Source organism: Alligator sinensis, unplaced genomic scaffold (genome assembly GCF_000455745.1).
Source record: "Alligator sinensis unplaced genomic scaffold, ASM45574v1 scaffold103_1, whole genome shotgun sequence".
Classification (NCBI taxonomy): Eukaryota; Metazoa; Chordata; order Crocodylia; family Alligatoridae; genus Alligator; species Alligator sinensis.
Window position 1 is genome coordinate 135550 of NW_005842226.1, and position 12876 is coordinate 148425.

The window sequence follows — 12876 nt, forward strand, 5'->3', positions numbered from 1 at the left end:
TGATCCCGTCCCCGGCGGCCCCGGGGGGGGGGGGGGGGGGCTTGGACCACTGCTGTTCTCAGCTGGGGAGAAAACCCACTCCCTGCCATTTACTTCAGGCTGAGATGCCCAAGTAGGGAGACTTGAGGGCGTTTTGATATGCTCCTGGCATGCATTCATTGAGGGGGTCCTCCCTCCCAATGCCTCTGTCACATCACACAGACGACGCATCTTAGCAGCCATTGACTTGCTGTCAGAAGAAGACTGAGAAAGGCTGCCAGGCACTTGGCTCCTCCTTGCTCCTCATTTCTGCTGTCAGACAGATGCCAGCCCGCTGGTCTGTGCTGCCTTGCGTCGGGGGAGAGTCCAGCCCTGCAAATGGATGGAGGCAGGGAAGGAGGTTTTGAAGCGGAGCATGAAATCAGCAGATTTCATCCAGGTGGAGAAAGCTCATGCAGGGCAACTTGGAAGCATGGAGAGGGGTTTCCGGAAGAGACCAGGCATTGCCCAGGAACAGAAACCTGTGGGCTGGCTGTGTCTATCCTACAGCCAGCAGCTCCGAAATCACTGGGGCAGCAAAAGCCGTTTCCTCCTCTGCCCAGGACACAACAAAAGCTACTGGATAATTTGGAAATGCACACAGCCACGCTGGCAGGAAATGCTCCTGATTTTAAGTCACTTCTACTAGTAGGTGTTTTAGGAAGTTATTCTGATGTTTGTGCAGCACCTGGGGCCCTGGCCTCCACTTCAGCACAGAGAAAAAAACAACAGAAATGCATGGCTACATCCAGAAAGCAGAAGCCTCAAGTCCTTCAGGCTCCGCTTCTGGCTTTTGCTGTTACCTCGGACCACACGACAAGACTGTTGCCTTGCTCAAACCCCAGACTTGGCCTGTGATCCCAGCTTTGGCGCGGGCTTGCCCTCTCATTGCGTCTCAATTTCCATCCACCAACACTGGGATAATACTGATTGACCTCAGGGGGGAGCTGGCATAAATTAGTGTTTTGAACCCCTCACATGGAAGATGCCACATGGTTATACTGAGCTAGAGTAGCCTCAAGAGGCTCCAGTCGTGCTAGACACTGCACGTACACACAGCAGAAACCCCTTCCCAAGTCCAGACTAAACCAGTAAGTGCCTATTTTACACCTGGGGAATGCAGACACAAGCAGCCCAGATCTAAGTCACCAGAGCACCCTGACTCCAGCTACCCTCTACTTAAGTGACTTCTCTGAGGTTACACAGAGGCTGGGGCAGAGCTAGGACCTGAACCCAGATCCTGGGTCCAGGAACCCAACCAAGACTCCCTTTCTTCAGGGGAAATGGCTGCAAATGTGGGAAAGTTTTGGATGATACAGGGGATATAGGCTGTCCCCCTGCCTGGAACGTCCAATGTCACCATTGTGGGGGGGACTGCAAAGAGCTGGGCCCTGGTAGAGTCAAGGTGGCATGTCCTGCATTCAAAAATACGAGAAGTTTCCTCCCCTATGTCGTGCCCTTACTTCAAGCTGCTTGCAGGCCCACCTACTTCCCTGGTCTTCCCCTCCCCTTTATTGCTTTAAGATCAAGGACCATGACAGTGTGAGGCTGGGAGGAGGCATGGGGTCAGGCAGGGTGAAGGACCCTCTCCCCTTTTGGCATATTTGGTTCCTCACTCTGAGCCCTCTCGAATTCCTCATTGGACACTCAATGCACCAAACAGGCTCTCGCCACGCCAGCTCACATGCTCCTGCTCCAGCTCTTGGCTCTCCACTCCTTTGCCATCACTGCCCTTCCCAAAGCCCCCAAGTCAGAGAACATCCAAGAGAGAACATCTACAAAGCGCTGCAGCTCGGCAGGGGGAAACTAAGACAGCAGCAAGTACTCTTCCTAATGAGTGAAGAAGGACGCTTCGTGTCACAGCAGACTAGTCTGAGAAGCAGCAGTGAATGACACAGGATGCATTTAGCTGCCCCTCCATTATCAAACTGAGCTCCTCAATCTTTTCTACATTCATCCTTAAAGGACCAGCGAAGCAGGGGGGTTCTTATCCTTAACTTACGGATGGGGAACTAAGGCAGAGACCAAGTGCCCCAACGTCACACGAAGTCTGGGGCAGAGCAGAGACTGGAACCCAGGTCACCCCAGCCCCAGGCTAGTGCTCTAACCATGCAACTGCCCTTCCTTTCAGTGGCAACGGCGGCAGGAAGTTGGTGCTCAGTGAAGCTACAGTGGTGCAAGTCCAGAGACCACCTCCCATTGCTGGCCCTATCACAATTTCTACAGGGCCCATCACTTTCCCATACCTCAGTGGCCTCATGTAGAGGAACTGGCTTGGCACTTCCTGAAGCACAGTGAGAACCCTGATGGCAGGAGTACGGCACACAGAACACCATGACTTTACACCATTTGCTATTAGCTCTTCCAATATTTGCCCAGACATAAGCAGAGTATTTTTCAATGCAGGTTTAGCCAAAAGGTCCAACTCTCTAGCTGCTTTTATAGCCTTGTCCTTTTTGCACTGGGTCATACATCACTTCTCTGGTATAAAAGTAACTAGAAGCAGCAGTAAGTCCACAGAAACAAAGCAATGGCAGGAGAGGGGGGAAAGGTTCATTTACCAAGTCTTAGACAGATTGTAACTGAAGTCACCACCCGTCACAACAATGGGTCTAGTGTAAGCCTATTCCTCTGGGCACATTCAACACCTGGGGACTCAAACCAGGTGACCATCTACAAACACATGCTCTATAAAGTCACAAGGACTATTTGTGTGAATAAAATAGGAACATTTCAGCCCATGGAATATGTATCAGCTCTTATTTTACTATCACTGATATGTGACTAATATGGCAAATGCATGATCCATGCCCTCCATTTCCTGGACTCTTCTGCTCCGGATCTCTTTCTGTCCAAGAGACCTCAACCAACGCACATTAACCCTTCGTTATTATGCAAAAGGTAAATCCCAAACCCAGTTTCTTTATTTTTGGCTCAATTACTCATATTTGTAGTTCTGAGTCTCTATTTCTTCATTCCCTGCAGACTGGATGCAACTTCTTTGGCTTCCTCTTTCATTATACATCCTATTTAAAGGCCTGAACTTGCCAACACTGCTCATTAAGGATACGGGCCAAGAGTTTCCAAGGCAGCTTGTGACTTTGGGCACCCAAACAGAGACACCTGTCGCAGTCTAATTTTCAGGATACATCAAACTTCCCACCCTCTGGAAATCAAGCTCCTTTGCGGCCTTTCAAGTTGGGAACTCAAGAACAGATACTTCATGTTGGCTGCAGGGTTTCCCACCAGGAGAAATCCCTTTGGTTTAACTGAACGCTAATCACATTACTGTATGCTACATCTGCCCATAGATGCCTGCTAATATTTTACCGCACAGTTTACCAGGCACCCACTCTCTGATCTGTTCCTGGTTTCAGTACCTGCATTTTCACTGTCCCAGTTCCAATTAAGGGGCTTTTGCTCATGGTGACAATATTCTTTACGTCTCAAGACAAATTCCCCCTCCCAGTCCCCACGCTTTGCTTCTCATGTCCCGATTCCAGGCTGATTGAGGGCTGGCCGCATGCTCTTTGTTAAACTGGAAGGAAGAAGTGCTGAAGCTTTCAATGCTAAGCATGGCTCCCTGGGCTCTGAGCAAAGAGGTCTGCGTGAAATGTCTCTGGTTGGCTGGCTCCGGGTATGCACCCTCAATTTTGTCGTGACAACTCAAAAAAGGCTCTAAGTAAAACTCAGCCAAAACCCCCATATATGTTCTGGTGACCTCAAACTAGGCCATCTCTCGTTACAAGGCGGGTCAGCCTGGTCCCCAGATTTATGAACCTGACTAGACAGGTCCTTGGCCCTTATCACCATAGTAACTGACACCTTAAAGCAATCCTGTCTTATGGGACTCTAACCCATTTCACAGGCAGCTGAGACAGAAGGCAAATCAAGTCACTTTCCTAAGGTCGCACAGGACACTGACACAGCTGGACCCGGATCTTCAAGTCCCAGTTCAGTGGCTTAAACATCCTTCCCCGTTTGTCAAAAGAGCTGCCATCTTCCATTCAGAGATACCAGTAGGTCCTGACCTTACTGCTGACAGGTGGCTATTATGGGTAAACCTAAGGGGGCCACCCACTCGTAACTAGAGGAGGAGCAGAGCACCGAACAGTTGATTGGACACCCTTAAAAATCGAAGGGTTGGTGTTGTCTGGCACTTATAACACTGCCTGCAAAATCCCCAACACAGGCAATAGGGAGCAGGGAACATCAAGTACCACCGTTAGTATAATTACTGGAAGGTAAATGCTGAGATTCTACTGGGGCCCACTGCATAGGGTTTAATTGCCAATAAAATTTAAGCAATCTATCAGACTAGAGCAAAAGCAAACATGGAGGAACATCTATTCTCCAATAATCATCTTTTAGTGGAAGTTGGTGCACCATTCAGGGCTGGCTCTCGGGATCCCGACATGCAGGAAGCAAAGCTTTCAGCAGCAAGAAGTCTGGGTGCCTCAAATGACTAAGGAGCTCCAAACCTGTGCCTTTAAACCCCTCCATGATGATCAGAGGAGGAGGCGACTTCCACTGCAAGGCCTCCAAAACCAACAGGTGTTTTCTTCTCACATCACCTGGTTCCAAACTCAGAGGTGCGCACTCCGTTACCAGCCATGTCTGCTCTGCATGCCTTGCCAGTTCTGGTTGTTCCCCTACTCTCCACCCCTCCAGCACTAGAAGTTCTTCCCTCTTAAACTTCTTCCTTAAAACACAGGTAAAGTCTGCCAGGCGTTGCCCAAATTATAACTGTCTTAGAAGCAAGTGAAACACTGGCCCTAACAACAGCAAGCACTGCTCTGGACTTTGATTTCTGGCACCAAACAGACTCTGACTTCTGCTCCTGTTTGATACTGGTCTTCCACGAGTGCTCAGGCTGTGGTGTCCTTCCATGCCCCTGACCCAGCCTGTAGCAAGCAGCAGTTCTTTCTAGCCAGTGATTTTATTTATTACAACTGGGCTTCCTGTTGTCTTCAAGCCAAGAACATGGCAGCAACTCCTCTGCTCCTGACAGAATAGAGCCTCAGTTCTTGGCCCAGACTGTATTTCCAGTACTATGAATGCAAGAGAAGAGACTGTCCCAATTGCCAGGCAACACACAAGGGATACGAGCATCTTCTCTGCACCTTGAAAAAGCCTTCACTGCCCCATAATCAGTGGGATGGGCACTGACACAGCCTCTGCCATCTCCACCCTGGGCTTTACTCTTCACAAAGCTCCTGTTCTAGGAGACAGCCAGCTCCCTGCTCAGTCCAGGCCAGCTGGTTCAAGTCCCAGATACTGGAAGCACTCTGAAGACTGCCTGTTGAGGATGCACGTGCTCTCGAGAGAGAGATCAGCCAGTAGACACACATGCTGGAACTTATAAGAAAGTTTTGTCGAAAAGGCAAGATCCCAAGGAGCCACAGAGAGGTCAGTTAAGGTTATATCAAGACAAGGGAAAGGGAGAAAGAAATACTCGCAGAATCCAAAGGCATTTGGTGCACAGGCACACATATTTCTTCTGCGTAGGCCATGCGATGCTGAGGTTCTCAAGCACAGAAGAGCTGAGCAGTGCTCCTGTCAGACCTCGATCTAACTGTTCCAGACTGGTCATTGTCCACAGCGAGAGCCTCACCCTACCGGTCACACTCCCAGTCTGTGCTGGAGAACGGCACATGAGCCAAGCCCCTTGAGTCAGGTCTGGGTCTCCTGCCTGGCAGTGGCTAAGACCACCGGAAAGTCACCATGTTGGTCAGACACTTTCAGGTGAAGAGGCTGAAGGGCTCCCTGTAGTCCCTAGATTCAAGGCCAGAACGGGGAAGTATGGGAATTAACTCCATGTTCTAACGCAACAGAGAAAATTCATCTAAGACAGGTGAAGTTCACTTACCAATGGCAAACTTGGCGATGAACTTAGCACTAGAATTTGGCTTGACAAAGGTTACTGCATTGCAGCATGTGCATTCCTGAATAGCATGTTGCATAACATCTCAAGTTAACAGTATTTGCTCTGAATCAGGCTACATTTTGTTTGAAATGAGCCTTAATTGCTCTTCCCTTTTATTTTCCTGAAAACATGAGCAAGTTCCTCATGGCCTGGTGCAGCATCTCCCCTCCTCATACTCCAAACTGCTGGCCTAAAAATGAGAGCACAGGCCAAACCATGGAGAGATGCCCTGGGTGATGTTCCCTCCACACCACACCCCATCAGGTAACCAACCTCTAGCTTGAGCTCCTCTAGCAAATGGGTGGACAGGACATCAAGGACCATTTTCAGGACCCATTTGATTCCCTCCTCTGACTCCCTTACCTGCTCTACAATATCCATGCCCACACACCGCCATGCTGATAGCAGGCTGGATTGATCTTCTCATAGCTCCGATCTCTTCTTGGGATTTCCCAACCTGATGTACAACCCTCTCTGGAGCACACATGATAGGGAAGATGTAGAGACACCACATTACTCAGCAGGGAACACTCTACCTGTTCTCCCTCAAGCATCAGCCACTCAGCATGTTTCGGTGACTGGGGAAGGACTAGGAAGTAGAAGGTCTGCTTTCAAAGCTCCAACCCCACATCTCAGACATTACCTCATTGCTAGGTCCTGAGGAAGTCTTGGATTAGCTTTTACTCCTTGACATCAACATCTTCCTGCTGCCCTGATCCCAAATACATCAAGCCAAAGGGCACAGGGCTAAAGAGCAGTAACACACCCTTCTGCTGCTTAGTCCACACATCTGTCTGCACCGTTCTCAGTAATGCCACTAGTACTCTCCATACTCACAAGCACAAAGACTAGACTAAGCATAAAACCCCCACTGAAATCAGGAAAATCAATGTGGTTGCGGTGGATCCAGGAGAACAGTGTTGTCTATTGCACACCCGTGTAACACAGAAGGTGCTAAATAAACACTGTTGGATCTTGTGCAGGGACTGACCTAGAGAAGCCAAGTGGAGAAAGTCCCATTACTAACCCAGCCCTGCAAAGGGAGCAATGGGGCTTCTCCAGGACTCAGGGGCTCTCCTGCTGCTGCATGCACATACTGCAGTCAGGCACATTTTCAGTTTTAACATCTATGGAGGCAGAATCACTTGATACCAGAAGTCCTCAGAGAGCTAAAGGGTTTCAACCAAGAGGCAAAAAGCCAAACCTTTCAGGTTTTCACTGGATGAGCATCCACCTTCAGAGACTCCCACCAGCCTTAAACATCCAGTGCCTCGTGAGCCACTATGTCCAAGCAAGAGTGGTTGTTAAAAGCAACTCTCCACACTATGAAAAAGCCTGATTCCATCCAGGTCTGACCATGGCCACGGTGGTCTTTCCAAGGAGATGGCTTCTTTGCAGGCTCCCAGCAGCCACTAAGTTCTCCCTGGTGGCTGGTGCACCCTGCTTTGGTGCTATACTGACATCACATGCAAACCCAGGCTCCTTATCCAGCAGGGCTGCAAGACTCTTCCCAGGGATGCTTTATAAAAGTCCACAAGACCAAAAGAAACATTAAATCCATGTTAACAAGTAGGAGTGTTTCCATCAGAGGGATAGAGCTCAAGAAGCAGCAGCTTTATTCAAACCTAGAAAAGCCAGCTCCAGACCTCTTTTATGCCATGAGGAGTCAAACAGCTCCAGAACACTCATTTTTGGTTGCTGATAGATATATATATATATAGAGAGAGAGAGAGAGAGAGAGAGAGAGAGAGAGAGAGAGAGAGAGAGAGAGAGAGAGAGAGATCTATATCTATATTACACACACACACACACACACAAGCTATACATCTCAAAGCTGCTTAACCTCCCTGCACTCAACACACCAAACATTCGGGGAGTCCAACATGGGCTTCATTTAAAAAGGCTGCTTGTGTCATTCTGCTGGCAGACATCTCTAATGCTGCTTTTGCTCTCCCAGCATTTAGCTCCTCTGGCCCATGTTCAATGGCATAACTATGGCAGAGTGACCAGGGCAGCCACTCTGGGTGCCAGCTTGAGGGAGATGGGAAAAACAGCAGCAACCACAGGCTGCCCAGTATATGGAAGCTGTCTTGGGCACCTGGCTGCTTTGTTCCTCCTTTGCCCACGCTGAACCGAACGTGCCTTCCTCCCCCTTTTTTGAACTCCAGTTTGCACAGTACTGAAGCAGCCAGCCTCAAAATCTGTGACACACCTCACCAGTGCAGTTCACCAGATTAAATTCTGTCCTCATGCCTTGTTGTGCAAGTCCAAGCTCCCACAAATAACTGTCTTATTTACCAAACTTAACACAAGTTCTTTCAAAGGCAGAGCATCCAAAAAATCTCTTCATTCGACTAACACAGGTGATCTGACCTCAAGTGCTCACCCTAAGTATTTCCTAGAAAGGATGGCATTGATGTGCTGCAATAAGATCTCAGGTGTAATCAGGCCACTGGCAGTGTCAGCAGATCCTATCACCATACATCGCTTTGCCAAAGAAGGACTATCACTTTCCTTCAAAATTCAAGACTACGAACTCCTTGATCTTCAGAGGCTCCTACTGGACATGGAACCAGCTCCTCGCCACAATCTTACCAGAAGGGAAGAAAATCAATGTCAAGGATTTTTAAAGTCCCAGCTGCAAACAGATATGCCAGCACTAAGAGTCCCTCCTTACCACAAACCTGTTAAGAAATCTGTAACCACCTTGTTCTGTGGAGCTTTCTGAAAATGCTACGTGGAAAGAGCATCACATGCATGTTCCAGTTTAATTATAGAGTTGTTTACTGAATAACAAAGGTACTTGCCAGCCTCCTTTGGACAGCTAACTGGTTTGCAGTCAAATTTGCTGCTACCGGAGAGGTAAAGGGAAGTGTGTTGTCTACACCAGCAGTTCCCAATCTGTGGGATGCATACCACCAGTGGTACGCAGACAACCTGTCAGCGGTACGTATTAACAGATTTATTATAATTACTTTATATGACAAAAATTTGCTGGTAGTACTTAAGGTTGTATCATTTTAAATTGGTGGTGTGCAATCTGTGAGAGTTTGGGAACCGCTGGTCTACACTGTAAGTATTTGGGCCCAGGTGACCCATCTGCAAGGTGTCTGTTCCCCAGCACTGTAGGGTAGGCTAGACCCAACCATGTAAGCAAGCCTAGGACAGACAATGATGTACTGACTCCACTGAAAAAAAAGACAGAATCGTGTTTTAAGCATGTTTGGGTGCCAGCTGCGCCAGTGTGATCCATCATAGTATACGTAGGACAGATAATACCCTGTAACAGCTGAACTAAAAGCACTCTGCAGTAAGCACCGTTTTTTTCTCCAGTGGTAACAGCATGTTAACATGACCGGCAAGAAGAAGCCTGCATTTAGCTGACAATCTGTTCCATAACTCTCCAATTCAGGGATTCAGGGGAGTCCTAATGCAAGAGGCAGGGACTTAGGGGAGTCCTTTAACACAAGCAAGAAGCCTAGAAATGTCCATTTGAATTCAAAACATTGTTTATACAAGTGCAGTTGCTCTAACGGGTAGAAATAATTTGCAGGCCAGGTTGGATCACTGCAAAGAGTTTCCCCTTCCCTGTTCACACTGCACAGCCATAACGCTCTAGTCCAATAAGCCCCACCATCTGTGTCAGAGAGAAGGGCTAACTGGATGGCTTCTTGTTTTGTCAGGGCCAATTCTCCACTACCTAGATGAAGCTTTATTACAGCATCCAGATTATAGAGCACTCAGAAATCTATTTTATACACTCATCATACCTCCTGGTCTGAGTTATCTGATCACTTCTGTCTTTAACACACGTTCACCACAGCAACCCTGTAAGGCAGGGCAGTACTGTTATCCCCACTGTATTTAGGAAGGCAAGGAGAAGCTACATTCAGCTCCACACAGGAAATCTGTGGGAGACAGAAATATGAATTCAGGTTTCTTGAAGCCCACATTGAGGTCCTAACCACTGCCTGCCCTTCCTGTGGGTGCTCTTCGGAGGTGCACACAGTCCTGTCTCAAGCCTACACACATTTTGTTTCAGTTGCATCAAGCAGACTTACCAGGCACAGGCCAGGGGACATAAGGAAGAAAGTCTACAGACTAGGATACTGGCCTTTGCATGCGATTCCCCACTCTAAAAGAGACTTAACAGCCTAAGAAATAACTTCAGTTAGATAACTGAGGCATAGCACAGGCTTATGCATGAAATAGGGATAAGTGCTTCTCCAACTCACAGGATTCTTGCAAATCTACTAATGATTTATAGTATTCAGATACTGCAAAGACCAGGAAAGTACCAAGATCGCCTAGCCAAGGCTGAAAACAACTAGAGGCTGCAACAGCTACCTGGCATTCAGCAACTGCTCCTAGCCATGGAAATTAGCCTGGTGGAGAGCACAGAGCACAGGTAGAGAGAAAGCTACCGAATGCGATTAGGCTGACATCCAATAAACATGTTTACTGGCAGCTGTTACAGGACAACATCACCTCTTTTAGTCTGCCTGGAAAAAGAGAGAGGGAGAGAGAAAGAGAGATACCGATTGTCCATAAGCTCAACTCATGCTGTTTTCATTGATCCGCTGAGTCACTCTCATATTAACACTTTTGACAACACTTAAGCTGCATGGAAACTGAGAGGTAGCATGCAAACAGCAGCAAGGTGATTCAAAACCTCTCAACTATGCTGGAACGACAGACAAGAATTGCCTTAGGAGGAGGCAGTGGGGAGGGAGGAGTCAGAAACCTGCTGAAACCCAAGGCTACCTTCCTGTTTCCCAGTCTGACAAAGTGGGTGGCAACAACCAAACCTAACCCAAGCCAAAATGAAGGGTAACAGCCACAGGCGCCACTCTGCACCTCAAACAAAACTTCTGTACAGTGCACAGTTTCCCCATTCACTCAGCCAGGCAGAATGCTAGCTATTATTTCCAAATCCATTTGGATGCAAGAATAAACAAGGGTAGGAAAAAAAGAAAAATATCACACTGATTTTTTGTTTTAAACCTTGCAACTTCTGCAAACTAATTACAGAGCTATCAAATCCCAAGACACTGTATGCCAGATAGCAGCAGTTACTAGATCATAATGAGACTAGGTGCCCTGACATAAGGGTGGGGCAGAGAAGTCAAGTCTAAGTAGGTTACAACTCCACCAACTTCAGCGGAGCTGCATCCAGGTGCGCGTCGGATCTGAATTTGGACTGCTTTGCTTGCATTTTAAGGCCAGGCCCAACCCTGAGAGGTACTGAGCACTCATCAAGCCCTCACAGATCAACATTGCTAACTGAAATGGCAGTGAATACAATCATTGACAAGTCACTTCTGGCATTTAAGCCTACAGAAAGTCCTCACAGGAACAAGAGAGGCCTTCCCACACTCTCCCAGTGGAGGCCTCCTGCCCTAATTTAGAGTCATTCCCTTTCAGACATGTTGGCAAACACCAAACCTTTCTTCAAGCTGTTATATAAGGGCTGATTTTTAAATCTCTGTCCTGGTGATCAGGGGCAGACCACGTGTATGACATCCTAGCTGGGCACTCCCACTAGCAGACATGCCGGTTTCCAGATATCCAGCCACTTGCGGTAAAAGAGGAAAACCAACGGGCTATTTAAACGCGGTAACTTCCAAACATACTCGTGCAAACGATTCACTCGTCCACAATCAGTGCACCTGCAGCTCCTAGTTACCTCCGCTCGGTGTCTAACTTGCCAGATGCTGCTTCTAGCCTGGTTTGAAACGAGCACGAACAGCGAGCCGAGCTCCCCAGAACGTGGCCGGTCCCCACATCGCTCAAGCTGAGAAAACGTTTGCCAGCGAGAGACCCTTTTTCCCCACAGACCTCCACCGCTTGGCGCCCTACTGGATTTGAGGCCGCGGCTGGATTCTCCCCAGACCCTGCTCCGCGGGTCAGCGCGGGTAGCCGCAGGCCGCGGGTGGGCCGAGCACCGCACCGAGCGCCATCACGATCAAATATTCACGGTCCTTATTTTTAATCCCCTCTCCGCAGCTCAGGCAATATTCAAAGTTCAGCGGCTCCCTGCCGCCTTTATTCTTTCTATGGCTCAAGCCCCATCCAGCCTCACTCGCAGCTTTGCTTTAAAGGAGAAAATACACATGTACGAGGATAAAGCCCCGCTTGCAACCTCTGCTCCCCACATCGACCCTCCCCAATCCCCCCGGCGGGGCGAGGGGGTAAAACTGTACAAAAGACTCGGTCCGCCTGCTTCCCCCGCACCGCAGGCCGACATGGGCGTGCGCCCGTGTCGGTGTCTTTCAGCGCAAAGCAAACACACGGGCTCGGGGGGGAGCCGGGCACCCGCCGGGGGCTGGAAGAAAGAAAATTAGGTGAGAAAAAGAGAGAGTCCCCCAGCCAGGTGCCGGGAAACGCCGCCCAGCAGCATCCCGCCCACGTTTCCACCACGTCCCCTCGTTGTGGTGGCTGCTCCCTGCCCGGAGCAGCCCTGGGGGGCCTGGGGGGGCCTCCAGCCTTGCCCCCCTGCAGCACGATGCCCCCCACTCCGCAACAGGGCAGCCCCTTCCCCACCACAGCCCCCCGGGAGCCACGGGTTTACCTCCTGCCGCGCCTCAGGGGCGGGGGCCGGGGGCCGGGCCCCCCGCCAGCCTCGCCATGGAGCCTCCCTCCGGCCTCCGCCGCTCTTGTCCCTTTAAGCCTCCGCTCCCCCTCCCCCCGCACACACCACCCAGGCGCTGGGCTCGGAGCGACGCCTCTACTCCAGCCGCGTAAGCCTCGGCGGAAGGGCGGCTCGCTCGCGCCACCCCGCCGGCGCCCAAGCCCTTAGTGAATAGCGAGTCTCCGGCGGCCGGGCTCGGCGCAGGCGCAAACGGAGGGAGGGCGGGGACGGCCCGTCCGGAGCGTAAAGCGCGTATAGGCGGCTCAGCCGGGAGAGAAGAGAGGGGAGCTTTGCGGCAGTG

The 12876-nt window shown here is 49.8% G+C and overlaps 1 protein-coding gene across 4 annotated transcripts in view; it reads right to left on the reverse strand.

The window, feature by feature from the left end:
* The window catches only part of CSNK1G2 (casein kinase 1 gamma 2), a 69725-nt gene extending 57060 nt beyond the window's left edge, over window positions 1–12665 (reverse strand). For 3 of the 4 annotated variants that reach the window (XM_006027165.3, XM_025208305.1, XM_025208301.1), the window contains exon 1: window positions 12516–12665. The gene's annotated coding sequence lies outside the window, so the exon portion shown is untranslated. Of the gene's footprint in view, window positions 1–93; window positions 113–12515 lie in introns of those variants that run through there. The other variant, XM_025208303.1, reaches the window with a different exon arrangement.
* Window positions 12666–12876: the final 211 nt, after the last annotated feature.